A 21,127-nucleotide genomic window follows, 5' to 3' on the forward strand; every position below is an offset into this window, starting at 1 on the left:
ATTTTCCAAAAGGATTTTTAAGTTTTATGAAAATATTAGGGATGTAGGCTTTATAGCAATTTCTCATTGGACTATGGGTGTTCAGATTTCATTGATTCCTTTTAAACATGTGAGATGTAATTTTTATATGCAGATATGCAAATATCCTTTATTGTATCAATTTGGTCAAAGAATTTTTTGCAACACAGATTACCAAAATTGAACAAGTTAACAGGTAAACATTTACCTTTTCCAAAAGGATTACTTTTACTATCCACCTAAAACCTAAAAAAACTGTAACTATGTGTACATCATACACATCATTGTTTATGTTGTATTTATATTCCTATAGTAATTACATTCTTTACAACATTGTCATCCATTTATTTCATGAAGAGTTCAAATAGTGATCAAAAAGAATACCTCGACCACGAAGGGAATCGAAGCCTCAATCCTCTTATCCGAAGTCAGACGCCTTATCCATTAGGCCACGCAGTCAACTATGTAGAAGATGTCGAACCTGTGGAAGGTGTGGTAATAGCAACCTCAAGTATAACATTCAAAATTTAGAAGTTTTTTCTAGAAGAATGTTTTGGAAAAACTTGCATATGAATTACAAAATGAAATCCAACAACATATTTTAATGATTTATTTTGAGTGAACATTACAAAGTATACCTTTCACATAGCCTAGATTTTGTTAAATCCTTAACTTAGCTGAGAAATAACTTAACTTTTCTATATGCATGCTATAAAGTTTTATGAAAAGATTAGGGATGTAGGCATTAGAGCAATTTCTCATTGAACTATGGGTGTTCTGATTTCATTGATTCCTTCTAAACATGTGAGATGTTATTTTTATATGCAAATATGCAAATAACCATTATGTTATCAATTTGGTCAAAGAATTGCTTTGCAACACAGATTACCAAAATCGAACAAGTTAACAGGTAAACACTTACATTTTCCAAAAGGATTTTGAAGTTTTATGAAAATATTAGGGATGTAGTCCTTATAGCAATTTCTCATTGGACTATGGGTGTTCTGATTTCATTGATTCCTTTTAAACATGTGAGAAGTTTTTTCTAGAGGTATGTTTTAGAAAAACTTGCATATGAATTACAAAATGAAATCCAACAACATATTTTAATGATTTATTTTGAGTGAACATTACAAAGTATAACTTTCACATAGCCTAGATTTTGTTAAATCCTTAACTTAGCTGAGAAATAACTTAACTTTTCTATATGCATGCTATAAAGTTTTATGAAAAGATTAGGGATGTAGGCATTAGAGCAATTTCTCATTGAACTATGGGTGTTCTGATTTCATTGATTCCTTCTAAACATGTGAGATGTATTTTTTATATGCAGATATGCAAATAACCATTATAGTATCATTTTGGTCAAAGAATTGCTTTGCAACACAGATTACCAAAATCGAACATGTTAACAGGTAAACTCTTACATTTTCCAAAAGGATTTTTAAGTTTTATGAAAATATTAGGGATGTAGGCTTTATAGCAATTTCTCATTGGACTATGGGTGTTCTGATTTCATTGATTCCTTTAAACATGTGAGAAGTTTTTTCTAGAAGTATGTTTTGGAAAAACTTGCATATGAATTACAAAATGAAATCCAACAACATATTTTAATGATTTATTTTGAGTGAACATTACAAAGTATAACTTTCACATAGCCTAGATTTTGTTAAATCCTTAACTTAGCTGAGAGATAACTTATTTTTTCTATATGCATGCTATAAAGTTTTATGAAAAGATTAGGGATGTAGGCTTTAGAGCAATTTCTCATTGGACTATGGGTGTTCTGATTTCATTGATTCCTTTTAAACATGTGAGATATAATTTTTATATGCAGATATGCAAATATCCTTTATTGTATCAATTTGGTCAAAGAATTTTTTGCAACACAGATTACCAAAATTGAACAAGTTAACAGGTAAATACTTATCTTTTCCAAAAGGATAACTTTTACTATGCACCTAAAATCTAAAAAAACTGTAACTATATGTATATCATACACATCATTGTTTATGTTGTATTTATTTTCCTATAGGAATTACATTTAGAAATGTACATTCTTTACAACATTGTCATCCATTTATTTCATGAATAGTTTAAATAGTGATTGAAAAGAAAACCTCGACCACGAAGGGACTCGAACCCTCAATCTTCTGATCCGAAGTCAGACGCCTTATCCATTAGGCCACGCTGTCAACTATGTAGAAGGTGTCGAACCTGTGGAAGGTGTGGTAATAGCAACCTCAAGTATAACATTCAAAATTTAGAAGATTTTTCTAGAAGAATGTTTTGGAAAAACTTGCATATGAATTACAAAATGATCTTCCAACAACATATTTTAATGATTTATTTTGAGTGAACATTACAAAGTATACCTTTCACATAGCCTAGATTTTGTTAAATCCTTAACTTAGCTGAGAAATAACTTAACTTTTCTATATGCATGCTATAAAGTTTTATGAAAAGATTAGGGATGTAGGCATTAGAGCAATTTCTCATTGAACTATGGGTGTTCTGATTTCATTGATTCCTTCTAAACATGTGAGATGTTATTTTTATATGCAAATATGCAAATAACCATTATGTTATCAATTTGGTCAAAGAATTGCTTTGCAACACAGATTACCAAAATCGAACAAGTTAACAGGTAAACACTTACATTTTCCAAAAGGATTTTGAAGTTTTATGAAAATATTAGGGATGTAGTCCTTATAGCAATTTCTCATTGGACTATGGGTTTTCTGATTTCATTGATTCCTTTTAAACATGTGAGAAGTTTTTTCTAGAGGTATGTTTTAGAAAAACTTGCATATGAATTACAAAATGAAATCCAACAACATATTTTAATGATTTATTTTGAGTGAACATTACAAAGTATACCTTTCACATAGCCTAGATTTTGTTAAATCCTTAACTTAGCAGAGAAATAACATAACTTTTCTATAGGCATGCTATAAAGTTTTACAAAAAGATTAGGGATGTAGGCATTAGAGCAATTTCTCATTGAACTATGGGTGTTCTGATTTCATTGATTCCTTCTAAACATGTGAGATGTAATTTTTATATGCAGATATGCAAATAACCATTATAGTATCAATTTGGTCAAAGAATTGCTTTGCAACACAGATTACCAAAATCAAACAAGTTAACAGGTAAACACTTACATTTTCCAAAAGGATTTTTAAGTTTTATGAAAATATTAGGGATGTAGGCTTTATAGCAATTTCTAATTGGACTATGGGTGTTCAGATTTCATTGATTCCTTTTAAACATGTGAGATGTAATTTTTATATGCAGATATGCAAATATCCTTTATTGTATCAATTTGGTCAAAGAATTTTTTGCAACACAGATTACCAAAATTGAACAAGTTAACAGGTAAACATTTACCTTTTCCAAAAGGATTACTTTTACTATCCACCTAAAACCTAAAAAAACTGTAACTATGTGTACATCATACACATCATTGTTTATGTTGTATTTATATTCCTATAGTAATTACATTCTTTACAACATTGTCATCCATTTATTTCATGAAGAGTTCAAATAGTGATCAAAAAGAAGACCTCAACCACGAAGGGAATCGAAGCCTCAATCCTCTGATCCGAAGTCAGACGCCTTATCCATTAGGCCACGCAGTCAACTATGTAGAAGATGTCGAACCTGTGGAAGGTGTGGTAATAGCAACCTCAAGTATAACATTCAAAATTTAGAAGTTTTTTCTAGAAGAATGTTTTGGAAAAACTTGAATATGAATTACAAAATGAAATCCAACAACATATTTTAATGATTTATTTTGAGTGAACATTACAAAGTATACCTTTCACATAGCCTAGATTTTGTTAAATCCTTAACTTAGCTGAGAAATAACTTAACTTTTCTATATGCATGCTATAAAGTTTTATGAAAAGATTAGGGATGTAGGCATTAGAGCAATTTCTCATTGAACTATGGGTGTTCTGATTTCATTGATTCCTTCTAAACATGTGAGATGTTATTTTTATATGCAAATATGCAAATAACCATTATGTTATCAATTTGGTCAAAGAATTGCTTTGCAACACAGATTACCAAAATCGAACAAGTTAACAGGTAAACACTTACATTTTCCAAAAGGATTTTGAAGTTTTATGAAAATATTAGGGATGTAGTCCTTATAGCAATTTCTCATTGGACTATGGGTTTTCTGATTTCATTGATTCCTTTTAAACATGTGAGAAGTTTTTTCTAGAGGTATGTTTTAGAAAAACTTGCATATGAATTACAAAATGAAATCCAACAACATATTTTAATGATTTATTTTGAGTGAACATTACAAAGTATACCTTTCACATAGCCTAGATTTTGTTAAATCCTTAACTTAGCTGAGAAATAACTTAACTTTTCTATATGCATGCTATAAAGTTTTATGAAAAGATTAGGGATGTAGGCTTTAGAGCAATTTCTCATTGAACTATGGGTGTTCTGATTTCATTGATTCCTTCTAAACATGTGAGATGTAATTTTTATATGCAAATATGCAAATAACCATTATAGTATCAATTTGGTCAAAGAATTGTTTTTAACACAGATTACCAAAATTGAACAAGTTAACAGGTAAATACTTACCTTTTCCAAAAGGATACCTTTTACTATACACCAAAAACCTAAAAAAAACTGTAACTATGTGTACGTCATACACATCATTGTTTATGTTGTATTTATTTTCCTATAGGAATTACATTTAGAAATGTACATTCTTTACAACTTTGTCATCCATTGAATTCATGCAGAGTTTGAAGATTTCAAATAGTGACAAAAAGATAACTTCGACCACGAAGGGACTCGAACCCTTAATCTTCTGATCTGAAGTCAGACGCCTTATCCATTAGACCACGTGGTCATCTATGTAGAAGTTCTCGAACCTGTGGAAGGTGTGGTAATAGAAACCTCAAGTATAACATTCAAAATTTAGAAGTTTTTTCTAGAGGTAAGTTTTGGAAAAACTTGCATATGAATTACAAAATGAAATCCAACAATATATTTTAATGATATATTTTGAGTGAACATTACAAAGTATACCTTTCACATAGCCTAGATTTTGTTAAATCCTTAACTTAGCAGAGAAATAACATAACTTTTCTATAGGCATGCTATAAAGTTTTACAAAAAGATTAGGGATGTAGGCATTAGAGCAATTTCTCATTGAACTATGGGTGTTCTGATTTCATTGATTCCTTCTAAACATGTGAGATGTAATTTTTATATGCAGATATGCAAATAACCATTATAGAATCAATTTGGTCAAAGAATTGCTTTGCAACACAGATTACCAAAATCAAACAAGTTAACAGGTAAACACTTACATTTTCCAAAAGGATTTTTAAGTTTTATGAAAATATTAGGGATGTAGGCTTTATAGCAATTTCTCATTGGACTATGGGTGTTCAGATTTCATTGATTCCTTTTAAACATGTGAGATGTAATTTTTATATGCAGATATGCAAATATCCTTTATTGTATCAATTTGGTCAAAGAATTTTTTGCAACACAGATTACCAAAATTGAACAAGTTAACAGGTAAACATTTACCTTTTCCAAAAGGATTACTTTTACTATCCACCTAAAACCTAAAAAAACTGTAACTATGTGTACATCATACACATCATTGTTTATGTTGTATTTATATTCCTATAGTAATTACATTCTTTACAACATTGTCATCCATTTATTTCATGAAGAGTTCAAATAGTGATCAAAAAGAAGACCTCGACCACGAAGGGAATCGAAGCCTCAATCCTCTTATCCGAAGTCAGACGCCTTATCCATTAGGCCACGCAGTCAACTATGTAGAAGATGTCGAACCTGTGGAAGGTGTGGTAATAGCAACCTCAAGTATAACATTCAAAATTTAGAAGTTTTTTCTAGAAGAATGTTTTGGAAAAACTTGCATATGAATTACAAAATGAAATCCAACAACATATTTTAATGATTTATTTTGAGTGAACATTACAAAGTATACCTTTCACATAGCCTAGATTTTGTTAAATCCTTAACTTAGCAGAGAAATAACTTAACTTTTCTATATGCATGCTATAAAGTTTTATGAAAAGATTAGGGATGTAGGCATTAGAGCAATTTCTCATTGAACTATGGGTGTTCTGATTTCATTGATTCCTTCTAAACATGTGAGATGTTATTTTTATATGCAAATATGCAAATAACCATTATGGTATCAATTTGGTCAAAGAATTGCTTTGCAACACAGATTACCAAAATCGAACAAGTTAACAGGTAAACACTTACATTTTCCAAAAGGATTTTGAAGTTTTATGAAAATATTAGGGATGTAGTCCTTATAGCAATTTCTCATTGGACTATGGGTGTTCTGATTTCATTGATTCCTTTTAAACATGTGAGAAGTTTTTTCTAGAGGTATGTTTTAGAAAAACTTGCATATGAATTACAAAATGAAATCCAACAACATATTTTAATGATTTATTTTGAGTGAACATTACAAAGTATACCTTTCACATAGCCTAGATTTTGTTAAATCCTTAACTTAGCTGAGAAATAACTTAACTTTTCTATATGCATGCTATAAAGTTTTATGAAAAGATTAGGGATGTAGGCTTTAGAGCAATTTCTCATTGAACTATGGGTGTTCTGATTTCATTGATTCCTTCTAAACATGTGAGATGTAATTTTTATATGCAAATATGCAAATAACCATTATAGTATCAATTTGGTCAAAGAATTGTTTTTAACACAGATTACCAAAATTGAACAAGTTAACAGGTAAATACTTACCTTTTCCAAAAGGATACCTTTTACTATACACCAAAAACCTAAAAAAACTGTAACTATGTGTACGTCATACACATCATTGTTTATGTTGTATTTATTTTCCTATAGGAATTACATTTAGAAATGTACATTCTTTACAACTTTGTCATCCATTGAATTCATGCAGAGTTTGAAGATTTCAAATAGTGACAAAAAGATAACTTCGACCACGAAGGGACTCGAACCCTTAATCTTCTGATCTGAAGTCAGACGCCTTATCCATTAGACCACGTGGTCATCTATGTAGAAGTTCTCGAACCTGTGGAAGGTGTGGTAATAGAAACCTCAAGTATAACATTCAAAATTTAGAAGTTTTTTCTAGAGGTAAGTTTTGGAAAAACTTGCATATGAATTACAAAATGAAATCCAACAATATATTTTAATGATATATTTTGAGTGAACATTACAAAGTATACCTTTCACATAGCCTAGATTTTGTTAAATCCTTAACTTAGCAGAGAAATAACATAACTTTTCTATAGGCATGCTATAAAGTTTTACAAAAAGATTAGGGATGTAGGCATTAGAGCAATTTCTCATTGAACTATGGGTGTTCTGATTTCATTGATTCCTTCTAAACATGTGAGATGTAATTTTTATATGCAGATATGCAAATAACCATTATAGAATCAATTTGGTCAAAGAATTGCTTTGCAACACAGATTACCAAAATCAAACAAGTTAACAGGTAAACACTTACATTTTCCAAAAGGATTTTTAAGTTTTATGAAAATATTAGGGATGTAGGCTTTATAGCAATTTCTCATTGGACTATGGGTGTTCAGATTTCATTGATTCCTTTTAAACATGTGAGATGTAATTTTTATATGCAGATATGCAAATATCCTTTATTGTATCAATTTGGTCAAAGAATTTTTTGCAACACAGATTACCAAAATTGAACAAGTTAACAGGTAAACATTTACCTTTTCCAAAAGGATTACTTTTACTATCCACCTAAAACCTAAAAAAACTGTAACTATGTGTACATCATACACATCATTGTTTATGTTGTATTTATATTCCTATAGTAATTACATTCTTTACAACATTGTCATCCATTTATTTCCTGAAGAGTTCAAATAGTGATCAAAAAGAAGACCTCGACCACGAAGGGAATCGAAGCCTCAATCCTCTTATCCGAAGTCAGACGCCTTATCCATTAGGCCACGCAGTCAACTATGTAGAAGATGTCGAACCTGTGGAAGGTGTGGTAATAGCAACCTCAAGTATAACATTCAAAATTTAGAAGTTTTTTCTAGAAGAATGTTTTGGAAAAACTTGCATATGAATTACAAAATGAAATCCAACAACATATTTTAATGATTTATTTTGAGTGAACATTACAAAGTATACCTTTCACATAGCCTAGATTTTGTTAAATCCTTAACTTAGCTGAGAAATAACTTAACTTTTCTATATGCATGCTATAAAGTTTTATGAAAAGATTAGGGATGTAGGCATTAGAGCAATTTCTCATTGAACTATGGGTGTTCTGATTTCATTGATTCCTTCTAAACATGTGAGATGTTATTTTTATATGCAAATATGCAAATAACCATTATGGTATCAATTTGGTCAAAGAATTGCTTTGCAACACAGATTACCAAAATCGAACAAGTTAACAGGTAAACACTTACATTTTCCAAAAGGATTTTGAAGTTTTATGAAAATATTAGGGATGTAGTCCTTATAGCAATTTCTCTTTGGACTATGGGTGTTCTGATTTCATTGATTCCTTTTAAACATGTGAGAAGTTTTTTCTAGAGGTATGTTTTAGAAAAACTTGCATATGAATTACAAAATGAAATCCAACAACATATTTTAATGATTTATTTTGAGTGAACATTACAAAGTATAACTTTCACATAGCCTAGATTTTGTTAAATCCTTAACTTAGCTGAGAAATAACTTAACTTTTCTATATGCATGCTATAAAGTTTTATGAAAAGATTAGGGATGTAGGCATTAGAGCAATTTCTCATTGAACTATGGGTGTTCTGATTTCATTGATTCCTTCTAAACATGTGAGATGTATTTTTTATATGCAGATATGCAAATAACCATTATAGTATCAATTTGGTCAAAGAATTGCTTTGCAACACAGATTACCAAAATCGAACATGTTAACAGGTAAACTCTTACATTTTCCAAAAGGATTTTTAAGTTTTATGAAAATATTAGGGATGTAGGCTTTATAGCAATTTCTCATTGGACTATGGGTGTTCTGATTTCATTGATTCCTTTAAACATGTGAGAAGTTTTTTCTAGAAGTATGTTTTGGAAAAACTTGCATATGAATTACAAAATGAAATCCAACAACATATTTTAATGATTTATTTTGATTGAACATTACAAAGTATAACTTTCACATAGCCTAGATTTTGTTAAATCCTTAACTTAGCTGAGAGATAACTTATTTTTTCTATATGCATGCTATAAAGTTTTATGAAAAGATTAGGGATGTAGGCTTTAGAGCAATTTCTCATTGGACTATGGGTGTTCTGATTTCATTGATTCCTTTTAAACATGTGAGATATAATTTTTATATGCAGATATGCAAATATCCTTTATTGTATCAATTTGGTCAAAGAATTTTTTGCAACACAGATTACCAAAATTGAACAAGTTAACAGGTAAATACTTATCTTTTCCAAAAGGATAACTTTTACTATGCACCTAAAATCTAAAAAAACTGTAACTATATGTATATCATACACATCATTGTTTATGTTGTATTTATTTTCCTATAGGAATTACATTTAGAAATGTACATTCTTTACAACATTGTCATCCATTTATTTCATGAATAGTTTAAATAGTGATTGAAAAGAAAACCTCGACCACGAAGGGACTCGAACCCTCAATCTTCTGATCCGAAGTCAGACGCCTTATCCATTAGGCCACGCTGTCAACTATGTAGAAGGTGTCGAACCTGTGGAAGGTGTGGTAATAGCAACCTCAAATATAACATTCAAAATTTAGAAGATTTTTCTAGAAGAATGTTTTGGAAAAACTTGCATATGAATTACAAAATGATCTTCCAACAACATATTTTAATGATTTATTTTGAGTGAACATTACAAAGTATACCTTTCACATAGCCTAGATTTTGTTAAATCCTTAACTTAGCTGAGAAATAACTTAACTTTTCTATATGCATGCTATAAAGTTTTATGAAAAGATTAGGGATGTAGGCATTAGAGCAATTTCTCATTGAACTATGGGTGTTCTGATTTCATTGATTCCTTCTAAACATGTGAGATGTTATTTTTATATGCAAATATGCAAATAACCATTATGGTATCAATTTGGTCAAAGAATTGCTTTGCAACACAGATTACCAAAATCGAACAAGTTAACAGGTAAACACTTACATTTTCCAAAAGGATTTTGAAGTTTTATGAAAATATTAGGGATGTAGTCCTTATAGCAATTTCTCATTGGACTATGGGTTTTCTGATTTCATTGATTCCTTTTAAACATGTGAGAAATTTTTTCTAGAGGTATGTTTTAGAAAAACTTGCATATGAATTACAAAATGAAATCCAACAACATATTTTAATGATTTATTTTGAGTGAACATTACAAAGTATACCTTTCACATAGCCTAGATTTTGTTAAATCCTTAACTTAGCTGAGAAATAACTTAACTTTTCTATATGCATGCTATAAAGTTTTATGAAAAGATTAGGGATGTAGGCTTTAGAGCAATTTCTCATTGAACTATGGGTGTTCTGATTTCATTGCTTCCTTCTAAACATGTGAGATGTAATTTTTATATGCAAATATGCAAATAACCATTATAGTATCAATTTGGTCAAAGAATTGTTTTTAACACAGATTACCAAAATTGAACAAGTTAACAGGTAAATACTTACCTTTTCCAAAAGGATACCTTTTACTATACACCAAAAACCTAAAAAAACTGTAACTATGTGTACGTCATACACATCATTGTTTATGTTGTATTTATTTTCCTATAGGAATTACATTTAGAAATGTACATTCTTTACAACTTTGTCATCCATTGAATTCATGCAGAGTTTGAAGATTTCAAATAGTGACAAAAAGATAACTTCGACCACGAAGGGACTCGAACCCTTAATCTTCTGATCTGAAGTCAGACGCCTTATCCATTAGACCACGTAGTCATCTATGTAGAAGTTCTCGAACCTGTGGAAGGTGTGGTAATAGAAACCTCAAGTATAACATTCAAAATTTAGAAGTTTTTTCTAGAGGTAAGTTTTGGAAAAACTTGCATATGAATTACAAAATGAAATCCAACAATATATTTTAATGATATATTTTGAGTGAACATTACAAAGTATACCTTTCACATAGCCTAGATTTTGTTAAATCCTTAACTTAGCAGAGAAATAACATAACTTTTCTATAAGCATGCTATAAAGTTTTACAAAAAGATTAGGGATGTAGGCATTAGAGCAATTTCTCATTGAACTATGGGTGTTCTGATTTCATTGATTCCTTCTAAACATGTGAGATGTAATTTTTATATGCAGATATGCAAATAACCATTATAGAATCAATTTGGTCAAAGAATTGCTTTGCAACACAGATTACCAAAATCAAACAAGTTAACAGGTAAACACTTACATTTTCCAAAAGGATTTTTAAGTTTTATGAAAATATTAGGGATGTAGGCTTTATAGCAATTTCTCATTGGACTATGGGTGTTCAGATTTCATTGATTCCTTTTAAACATGTGAGATGTAATTTTTATATGCAGATATGCAAATATCCTTTATTGTATCAATTTGGTCAAAGAATTTTTTGCAACACAGATTACCAAAATTGAACAAGTTAACAGGTAAACATTTACCTTTTCCAAAAGGATTACTTTTACTATCCACCTAAAACCTAAAAAAACTGTAACTATGTGTACATCATACACATCATTGTTTATGTTGTATTTATATTCCTATAGTAATTACATTCTTTACAACATTGTCATCCATTTATTTCATGAAGAGTTCAAATAGTGATCAAAAAGAAGACCTCGACCACGAAGGGAATCGAAGCCTCAATCCTCTGATCCGAAGTCAGACGCCTTATCCATTAGGCCACGCAGTCAACTATGTAGAAGATGTCGAACCTGTGGAAGGTGTGGTAATAGCAACCTCAAGTATAACATTCAAAATTTAGAAGTTTTTTCTAGAAGAATGTTTTGGAAAAACTTGCATATGAATTACAAAATGAAATCCAACAACATATTTTAATGATTTATTTTGAGTGAACATTACAATGTATACCTTTCACATAGCCTAGATTTTGTTAAATCCTTAACTTAGCTGAGAAATAACTTAACTTTTCTATATGCATGCTATAAAGTTTTATGAAAAGATTAGGGATGTAGGCATTAGAGCAATTTCTCATTGAACTATGGGTGTTCTGATTTCATTGATTCCTTCTAAACATGTGAGATGTTATTTTTATATGCAAATATGCAAATAACCATTATGTTATCAATTTGGTCAAAGAATTGCTTTGCAACACAGATTACCAAAATCGAACAAGTTAACAGGTAAACACTTACATTTTCCAAAAGGATTTTGAAGTTTTATGAAAATATTAGGGATGTAGTCCTTATAGCAATTTCTCATTGGACTATGGGTTTTCTGATTTCATTGATTCCTTTTAAACATGTGAGAAATTTTTTCTAGAGGTATGTTTTAGAAAAACTTGCATATGAATTACAAAATGAAATCCAACAACATATTTTAATGATTTATTTTGAGTGAACATTACAAAGTATACCTTTCACATAGCCTAGATTTTGTTAAATCCTTAACTTAGCTGAGAAATAACTTAACTTTTCTATATGCATGCTATAAAGTTTTATGAAAAGATTAGGGATGTAGGCTTTAGAGCAATTTCTCATTGAACTATGGGTGTTCTGATTTCATTGATTCCTTCTAAACATGTGAGATGTAATTTTTATATGCAAATATGCAAATAACCATTATAGTATCAATTTGGTCAAAGAATTGTTTTTAACACAGATTACCAAAATTGAACAAGTTAACAGGTAAATACTTACCTTTTCCAAAAGGATACCTTTTACTATACACCAAAAACCTAAAAAAACTGTAACTATGTGTACGTCATACACATCATTGTTTATGTTGTATTTATTTTCCTATAGGAATTACATTTAGAAATGTACATTCTTTACAACTTTGTCATCCATTGAATTCATGCAGAGTTTGAAGATTTCAAATAGTGACAAAAAGATAACTTCGACCACGAAGGGACGCGAACCCTTAATCTTCTGATCTGAAGTCAGACGCCTTATCCATTAGACCACGTAGTCATCTATGTAGAAGTTCTCGAACCTGTGGAAGGTGTGGTAATAGAAACCTCAAGTATAACATTCAAAATTTAGAAGTTTTTTCTAGAGGTAAGTTTTGGAAAAACTTGCATATGAATTACAAAATGAAATCCAACAATATATTTTAATGATATATTTTGAGTGAACATTACAAAGTATACCTTTCACATAGCCTAGATTTTGTTAAATCCTTAACTTAGCAGAGAAATAACATAACTTTTCTATAGGCATGCTATAAAGTTTTACAAAAAGATTAGGGATGTAGGCATTAGAGCAATTTCTCATTGAACTATGGGTGTTCTGATTTCATTGATTCCTTCTAAACATGTGAGATGTAATTTTTATATGCAGATATGCAAATAACCATTATAGAATCAATTTGGTCAAAGAATTGCTTTGCAACACAGATTACCAAAATCAAACAAGTTAACAGGTAAACACTTACATTTTCCAAAAGGATTTTTAAGTTTTATGAAAATATTAGGGATGTAGGCTTTATAGCAATTTCTCATTGGACTATGGGTGTTCAGATTTCATTGATTCCTTTTAAACATGTGAGATGTAATTTTTATATGCAGATATGCAAATATCCTTTATTGTATCAATTTGGTCAAAGAATTTTTTGCAACACAGATTACCAAAATTGAACAAGTTAACAGGTAAACATTTACCTTTTCCAAAAGGATTACTTTTACTATCCACCTAAAACCTAAAAAAACTGTAACTATGTGTACATCATACACATCATTGTTTATGTTGTATTTATATTCCTATAGTAATTACATTCTTTACAACATTGTCATCCATTTATTTCATGAAGAGTTCAAATAGTGATCAAAAAGAAGACCTCGACCACGAAGGGAATCGAAGCCTCAATCCTCTGATCCGAAGTCAGACGCCTTATCCATTAGGCCACGCAGTCAACTATGTAGAAGATGTCGAACCTGTGGAAGGTGTGGTAATAGCAACCTCAAGTATAACATTCAAAATTTAGAAGTTTTTTCTAGAAGAATGTTTTGGAAAAACTTGCATATGAATTACAAAATGAAATCCAACAACATATTTTAATGATTTATTTTGAGTGAACATTACAATGTATACCTTTCACATAGCCTAGATTTTGTTAAATCCTTAACTTAGCTGAGAAATAACTTAACTTTTCTATATGCATGCTATAAAGTTTTATGAAAAGATTAGGGATGTAGGCATTAGAGCAATTTCTCATTGAACTATGGGTGTTCTGATTTCATTGATTCCTTCTAAACATGTGAGATGTTATTTTTATATGCAAATATGCAAATAACCATTATGGTATCAATTTGGTCAAAGAATTGCTTTGCAACACAGATTACCAAAATCGAACAAGTTAACAGGTAAACACTTACATTTTCCAAAAGGATTTTGAAGTTTTATGAAAATATTAGGGATGTAGTCCTTATAGCAATTTCTCATTGGACTATGGGTGTTCTGATTTCATTGATTCCTTTTAAACATGTGAGAAGTTTTTTCTAGAGGTATGTTTTAGAAAAACTTGCATATGAATTACAAAATGAAATCCAACAACATATTTTAATGATTTATTTTGAGTGAACATTACAAAGTATAACTTTCACATAGCCTAGATTTTGTTAAATCCTTAACTTAGCTGAGAAATAACTTAACTTTTCTATATGCATGCTATAAAGTTTTATGAAAAGATTAGGGATGTAGGCATTAGAGCAATTTCTCATTGAACTATGGGTGTTCTGATTTCATTGATTCCTTCTAAACATGTGAGATGTATTTTTTATATGCAGATATGCAAATAACCATTATAGTATCAATTTGGTCAAAGAATTGCTTTGCAACACAGATTACCAAAATCGAACATGTTAACAGGTAAACTCTTACATTTTCCAAAAGGATTTTTAAGTTTTATGAAAATATTAGGGATGTAGGCTTTATAGCAATTTCTCATTGGACTATGGGTGTTCTGATTTCATTGATTCCTTTAAACATGTGAGAAGTTTTTTCTAGAAGTATGTTTTGGAAAAACTTGCATATGAATTACAAAATGAAATCCAACAACATATTTTAATGATTTATTTTGAGTGAACATTACAAAGTATAACTTTCACATAGCCTAGATTTTGTTAAATCCTTAACTTAGCTGAGAGATAACTTATTTTTTCAATATGCATGCTATAAAGTTTTATGAAAAGATTAGGGATGTAGGCTTTAGAGCAATTTCTCATTGGACTATGGGTGTTCTAATTTCATTGATTCCTTTTAAACATGTGAGATATAATTTTTATATGCAGATATGCAAATATCCTTTATTGTATCAATTTGGTCAAAGAATTTTTTGCAACACAGATTACCAAAATTGAACAAGTTAACAGGTAAATACTTATCTTTTCCAAAAGGATAACTTTTACTATCCACCTAAAAGCTAAAAAAACTGTAACTATATGTACATCATACACATCATTGTTTATGTTGTATTTATTTTCCTATAGGAATTACATTTAGAAATGTACATTCTTTACAACATTGTCATCCATTTATTTCATGAATAGTTTAAATAGTGATCGAAAAGAAAACCTCAACCACGAAGGGAATCGAAGCCTCAATCCTCTGATCCGAAGTCAGACGCCTTATCCATTAGGCCACGCAGTCAACTATGTAGAAGATGTCGAACCTGTGGAAGGTGTGGTAATAGCAACCTCAAGTATAACATTCAAAATTTAGAAGTTTTTTCTAGAGGAATGTTTTGGAAAAACTTGCATATGAATTACAAAATGAAATCCAACAACATATTTTAATGATTTATTTTGAGTGAACATTACAAAGTATACCTTTCACATAGCCTAGATTTTGTTAAATCCTTAACTTAGCTGAGAAATAACTTAACTTTTCTATATGCATGCTATAAAGTTTGATGAAAAGATTAGGGATATAGGCATTAGAGCAATTTCTCATTGAACTATGGGTGTTCTGATTTCATTGATTCCTTCTAAACATGTGAGATGTTATTTTTATATGCAAATATGCAAATAACCATTATGGTATCAATTTGGTCAAAGAATTGCTTTGCAACACAGATTACCAAAATCAAACAAGTTAACAGGTAAACACTTACATTTTCCAAAAGGATTTTGAAGTTTTATGAAAATATTAGGGATGTAGTCCTTATAGCAATTTCTCATTGGACTATGGGTTTTCTGATTTCATTGATTCCTTTTAAACATGTGAGAAGTTTTTTCTAGAGGTATGTTTTAGAAAAACTTGCATATGAATTACAAAATGAAATCCAACAATATATTTTAATGATATATTTAGAGTGAACATTACAAAGTATACCTTTCACATAGCCTAGATTTTGTTAAATCCTTAACTTAGCAGAGAAATAACATAACTTTTCTATAGGCATGCTATAAAGTTTTACAAAAAGATTAGGGATGTAGGCATTAGAGCAATTTCTCATTGAACTATGGGTGTTCTGATTTCATTGATTCCTTCTAAACATGTGAGATGTAATTTTTATATGCAGATATGCAAATAACCATTATAGTATCAATTTGGTCAAAGAATTGCTTTGCAACACAGATTACCAAAATCAAACAAGTTAACAGGTAAACACTTACATTTTCCAAAAGGATTTTTAAGTTTTATGAAAATATTAGGGATGTAGGCTTTATAGCAATTTCTCATTGGACTATGGGTGTTCAGATTTCATTGATTCCTTTTAAACATGTGAGATGTAATTTTTATATGCAGATATGCAAATATCCTTTATTGTATCAATTTGGTCAAAGAATTTTTTGCAACACAGATTACCAAAATTGAACAAGTTAACAGGTAAACATTTACCTTTTCCAAAAGGATTACTTTTACTATCCACCTAAAACCTAAAAAAACTGTAACTATGTGTACATCATACACATCATTGTTTATGTTGTATTTATATTCCTATAGTAATTACATTCTTTACAACATTGTCATCCATTTATTTCATGAAGAGTTCAAATAGTGATCAAAAAGAAGACCTCGACCACGAAGGGAATCGAAGCCTCAATCCTCTGATCCGAAGTCAGACGCCTTATCCATTAGGCCACGCAGTCAACTATGTAGAAGATGTCGAACCTGTGGAAGGTGTGGTAATAGCAACCTCAAGTATAACATTCAAAATTTAGAAGTTTTTTCTAGAAGAATGTTTTGGAAAAACTTGCATATGAATTACAAAATGAAATCCAACAACATATTTTAATGATTTATTTTGAGTGAACATTACAATGTATACCTTTCACATAGCCTAGATTTTGTTAAATCCTTAACTTAGCTGAGAAATAACTTAACTTTTCTATATGCATGCTATAAAGTTTTATGAAAAGATTAGGGATGTAGGCATTAGAGCAATTTCTCATTGAACTATGGGTGTTCTGATTTCATTGATTCCTTCTAAACATGTGAGATGTTATTTTTATATGCAAATATGCAAATAACCATTATGGTATCAATTTGGTCAAAGAATTGCTTTGCAACACAGATTACCAAAATCGAACAAGTTAACAGGTAAACACTTACATTTTCCAAAAGGATTTTGAAGTTTTATGAAAATATTAGGGATGTAGTCCTTATAGCAATTTCTCATTGGACTATGGGTGTTCTGATTTCATTGATTCCTTTTAAACATGTGAGAAGTTTTTTCTAGAGGTATGTTTTAGAAAAACTTGCATATGAATTACAAAATGAAATCCAACAACATATTTTAATGATTTATTTTGAGTGAACATTACAAAGTATAACTTTCACATAGCCTAGATTTTGTTAAATCCTTAACTTAGCTGAGAAATAACTTAACTTTTCTATATGCATGCTATAAAGTTTTATGAAAAGATTAGGGATGTAGGCATTAGAGCAATTTCTCATTGAACTATGGGTGTTCTGATTTCATTGATTCCTTCTAAACATGTGAGATGTATTTTTTATATGCAGATATGCAAATAACCATTATAGTATCAATTTGGTCAAAGAATTGCTTTGCAACACAGATTACCAAAATCGAACATGTTAACAGGTAAACTCTTACATTTTCCAAAAGGATTTTTAAGTTTTATGAAAATATTAGGGATGTAGGCTTTATAGCAATTTCTCATTGGACTATGGGTGTTCTGATTTCATTGATTCCTTTAAACATGTGAGAAGTTTTTTCTAGAAGTATGTTTTGGAAAAACTTGCATATGAATTACAAAATGAAATCCAACAACATATTTTAATGATTTATTTTGAGTGAACATTACAAAGTATAACTTTCACATAGCCTAGATTTTGTTAAATCCTTAACTTAGCTGAGAGATAACTTATTTTTTCAATATGCATGCTATAAAGTTTTATGAAAAGATTAGGGATGTAGGCTTTAGAGCAATTTCTCATTGGACTATGGGTGTTCTAATTTCATTGATTCCTTTTAAACATGTGAGATATAATTTTTATATGCAGATATGCAAATATCCTTTATTGTATCAATTTGGTCAAAGAATTTTTTGCAACACAGATTACCAAAATTGAACAAGTTAACAGGTAAATACTTATCTTTTCCAAAAGGATAACTTTTACTATCCACCTAAAAGCTAAAAAAACTGTAACTATATGTACATCATACACATCATTGTTTATGTTGTATTTATTTTCCTATAGGAATTACATTTAGAAATGTACATTCTTTACAACATTGTCATCCATTTATTTCATGAATAGTTTAAATAGTGATCGAAAAGAAAACCTCAACCACGAAGGGAATCGAAGCCTCAATCCTCTGATCCGAAGTCAGACGCCTTATCCATTAGGCCACGCAGTCAACTATGTAGAAGATGTCGAACCTGTGGAAGGTGTGGTAATAGCAACCTCAAGTATAACATTCAAAATTTAGAAGTTTTTTCTAGAGGAATGTTTTGGAAAAACTTGCATATGAATTACAAAATGAAATCCAACAACATATTTTAATGATTTATTTTGAGTGAACATTACAAAGTATACCTTTCACATAGCCTAGATTTTGTTAAATCCTTAACTTAGCTGAGAAATAACTTAACTTTTCTATATGCATGCTATAAAGTTTGATGAAAAGATTAGGGATGTAGGCATTAGAGCAATTTCTCATTGAACTATGGGTGTTCTGATTTCATTGATTCCTTCTAAACATGTGAGATGTTATTTTTATATGCAAATATGCAAATAACCATTATGGTATCAATTTGGTCAAAGAATTGCTTTGCAACACAGATTACCAAAATCAAACAAGTTAACAGGTAAACACTTACATTTTCCAAAAGGATTTTGAAGTTTTATGAAAATATTAGGGATGTAGTCCTTATAGCAATTTCTCATTGGACTATGGGTTTTCTGATTTCATTGATTCCTTTTAAACATGTGAGAAGTTTTTTCTAGAGGTATGTTTTAGAAAAACTTGCATATGAATTACAAAATGAAATCCAACAATATATTTTAATGATATATTTAGAGTGAACATTACAAAGTATACCTTTCACATAGCCTAGATTTTGTTAAATCCTTAACTTAGCAGAGAAATAACATAACTTTTCTATAGGCATGCTATAAAGTTTTACAAAAAGATTAGGGATGTAGGCATTAGAGCAATTTCTCATTGAACTATGGGTGTTCTGATTTCATTGATTCCTTCTAAACATGTGAGATGTAATTTTTATATGCAGATATGCAAATAACCATTATAGTATCAATTTGGTCAAAGAATTGCTTTGCAACACAGATTACCAAAATCAAACAAGTTAACAGGTAAACACTTACATTTTCCAAAAGGATTTTTAAGTTTTATGAAAATATTAGGGATGTAGGCTTTATAGCAATTTCTCATTGGACTATGGGTGTTCAGATTTCATTGATTCCTTTTAAACATGTGAGATGTAATTTTTATATGCAGATATGCAAATATCCTTTATTGTATCAATTTGGTCAAAGAATTTTTTGCAACACAGATTACCAAAATTGAACAAGTTAACAGGTAAACATTTACCTTTTCCAAAAGGATTACTTTTACTATCCACCTAAAACCTAAAAAAACTGTAACTATGTGTACATCATACACATCATTGTTTATGTTGTATTTATATTCCTATAGTAATTACATTCTTTACAACATTGTCATCCATTTATTTCATGAAGAGTTCAAATAGTGATCAAAAAGAAGACCTCGACCACGAAGGGAATCGAAGCCTCAATCCTCTGATCCGAAGTCAGACGCCTTATCCATTAGGCCACGCAGTCAACTATGTAGAAGATGTCGAACCTGTGGAAGGTGTGGTAATAGCAACCTCAAGTATAACATTCAAAATTTAGAAGTTTTTTCTAGAAGAATGTTTTGGAAAAACTTGCATATGAATTACAAAATGAAATCCAACAACATATTTTAATGATTTATTTTGAGTGAACATTACAATGTATACCTTTCACATAGCCTAGATTTTGTTAAATCCTTAACTTAGCTGAGAAATAACTTAACTTTTCTATATGCATGCTATAAAGTTTTATGAAAAGATTAGGGATGTAGGCATTAGAGCAATTTCTCATTGAACTATGGGTGTTCTGATTTCATTGATTCCTTCTAAACATGTGAGATGTATTTTTTATATGCAGATATGCAAATAACCATTATAGTATCAATTTGGTCAAAGAATTGCTTTGCAACACAGATTACCAAAATCGAACATGTTAACAGGTAAACTCTTACATTTTCCAAAAGGATTTTTAAGTTTTATGAAAATATTAGGGATGTAGGCTTTATAGCAATTTCTCATTGGACTATGGGTGTTCTGATTTCATTGATTCCTTTAAACATGTGAGAAGTTTTTTCTAGAAGTATGTTTTGGAAAAACTTGCATATGAATTACAAAATGAAATCCAACAACATATTTT

At 29.9% G+C, this 21,127-nt stretch overlaps 6 non-coding genes across 6 annotated transcripts; all 6 read right to left on the reverse strand.

The window, feature by feature from the left end:
• Positions 1-2,140: 2,140 nt before the first annotated feature.
• Positions 2,141-2,213, reverse strand: TRNAR-UCG (transfer RNA arginine (anticodon UCG)). Its single transcript has one exon. It is a non-coding gene; the product is annotated as a tRNA-Arg (tRNA).
• A 7,470-nt stretch (positions 2,214-9,683) lies between these two features.
• On the reverse strand, positions 9,684-9,756 carry TRNAR-UCG (transfer RNA arginine (anticodon UCG)). The gene has a single exon. It is a non-coding gene; the product is annotated as a tRNA-Arg (tRNA).
• A 2,108-nt stretch (positions 9,757-11,864) lies between these two features.
• TRNAR-UCG (transfer RNA arginine (anticodon UCG)) lies at positions 11,865-11,937 on the reverse strand. Its single transcript has one exon. It is a non-coding gene; the product is annotated as a tRNA-Arg (tRNA).
• A 2,107-nt stretch (positions 11,938-14,044) lies between these two features.
• Positions 14,045-14,117, reverse strand: TRNAR-UCG (transfer RNA arginine (anticodon UCG)). Its single transcript has one exon. It is a non-coding gene; the product is annotated as a tRNA-Arg (tRNA).
• A 3,108-nt stretch (positions 14,118-17,225) lies between these two features.
• Positions 17,226-17,298, reverse strand: TRNAR-UCG (transfer RNA arginine (anticodon UCG)). Its single transcript has one exon. It is a non-coding gene; the product is annotated as a tRNA-Arg (tRNA).
• Positions 17,299-20,406: 3,108 nt separating this feature from the next.
• Positions 20,407-20,479, reverse strand: TRNAR-UCG (transfer RNA arginine (anticodon UCG)). The gene has a single exon. It is a non-coding gene; the product is annotated as a tRNA-Arg (tRNA).
• Positions 20,480-21,127: the final 648 nt, after the last annotated feature.

Source organism: Taudactylus pleione, unplaced genomic scaffold (assembly GCF_031769625.1).
Source record: "Taudactylus pleione unplaced genomic scaffold, aTauple2 ptg000914l, whole genome shotgun sequence".
In the NCBI taxonomy this organism is placed as follows: Eukaryota; Metazoa; Chordata; class Amphibia; order Anura; family Myobatrachidae; genus Taudactylus; species Taudactylus pleione.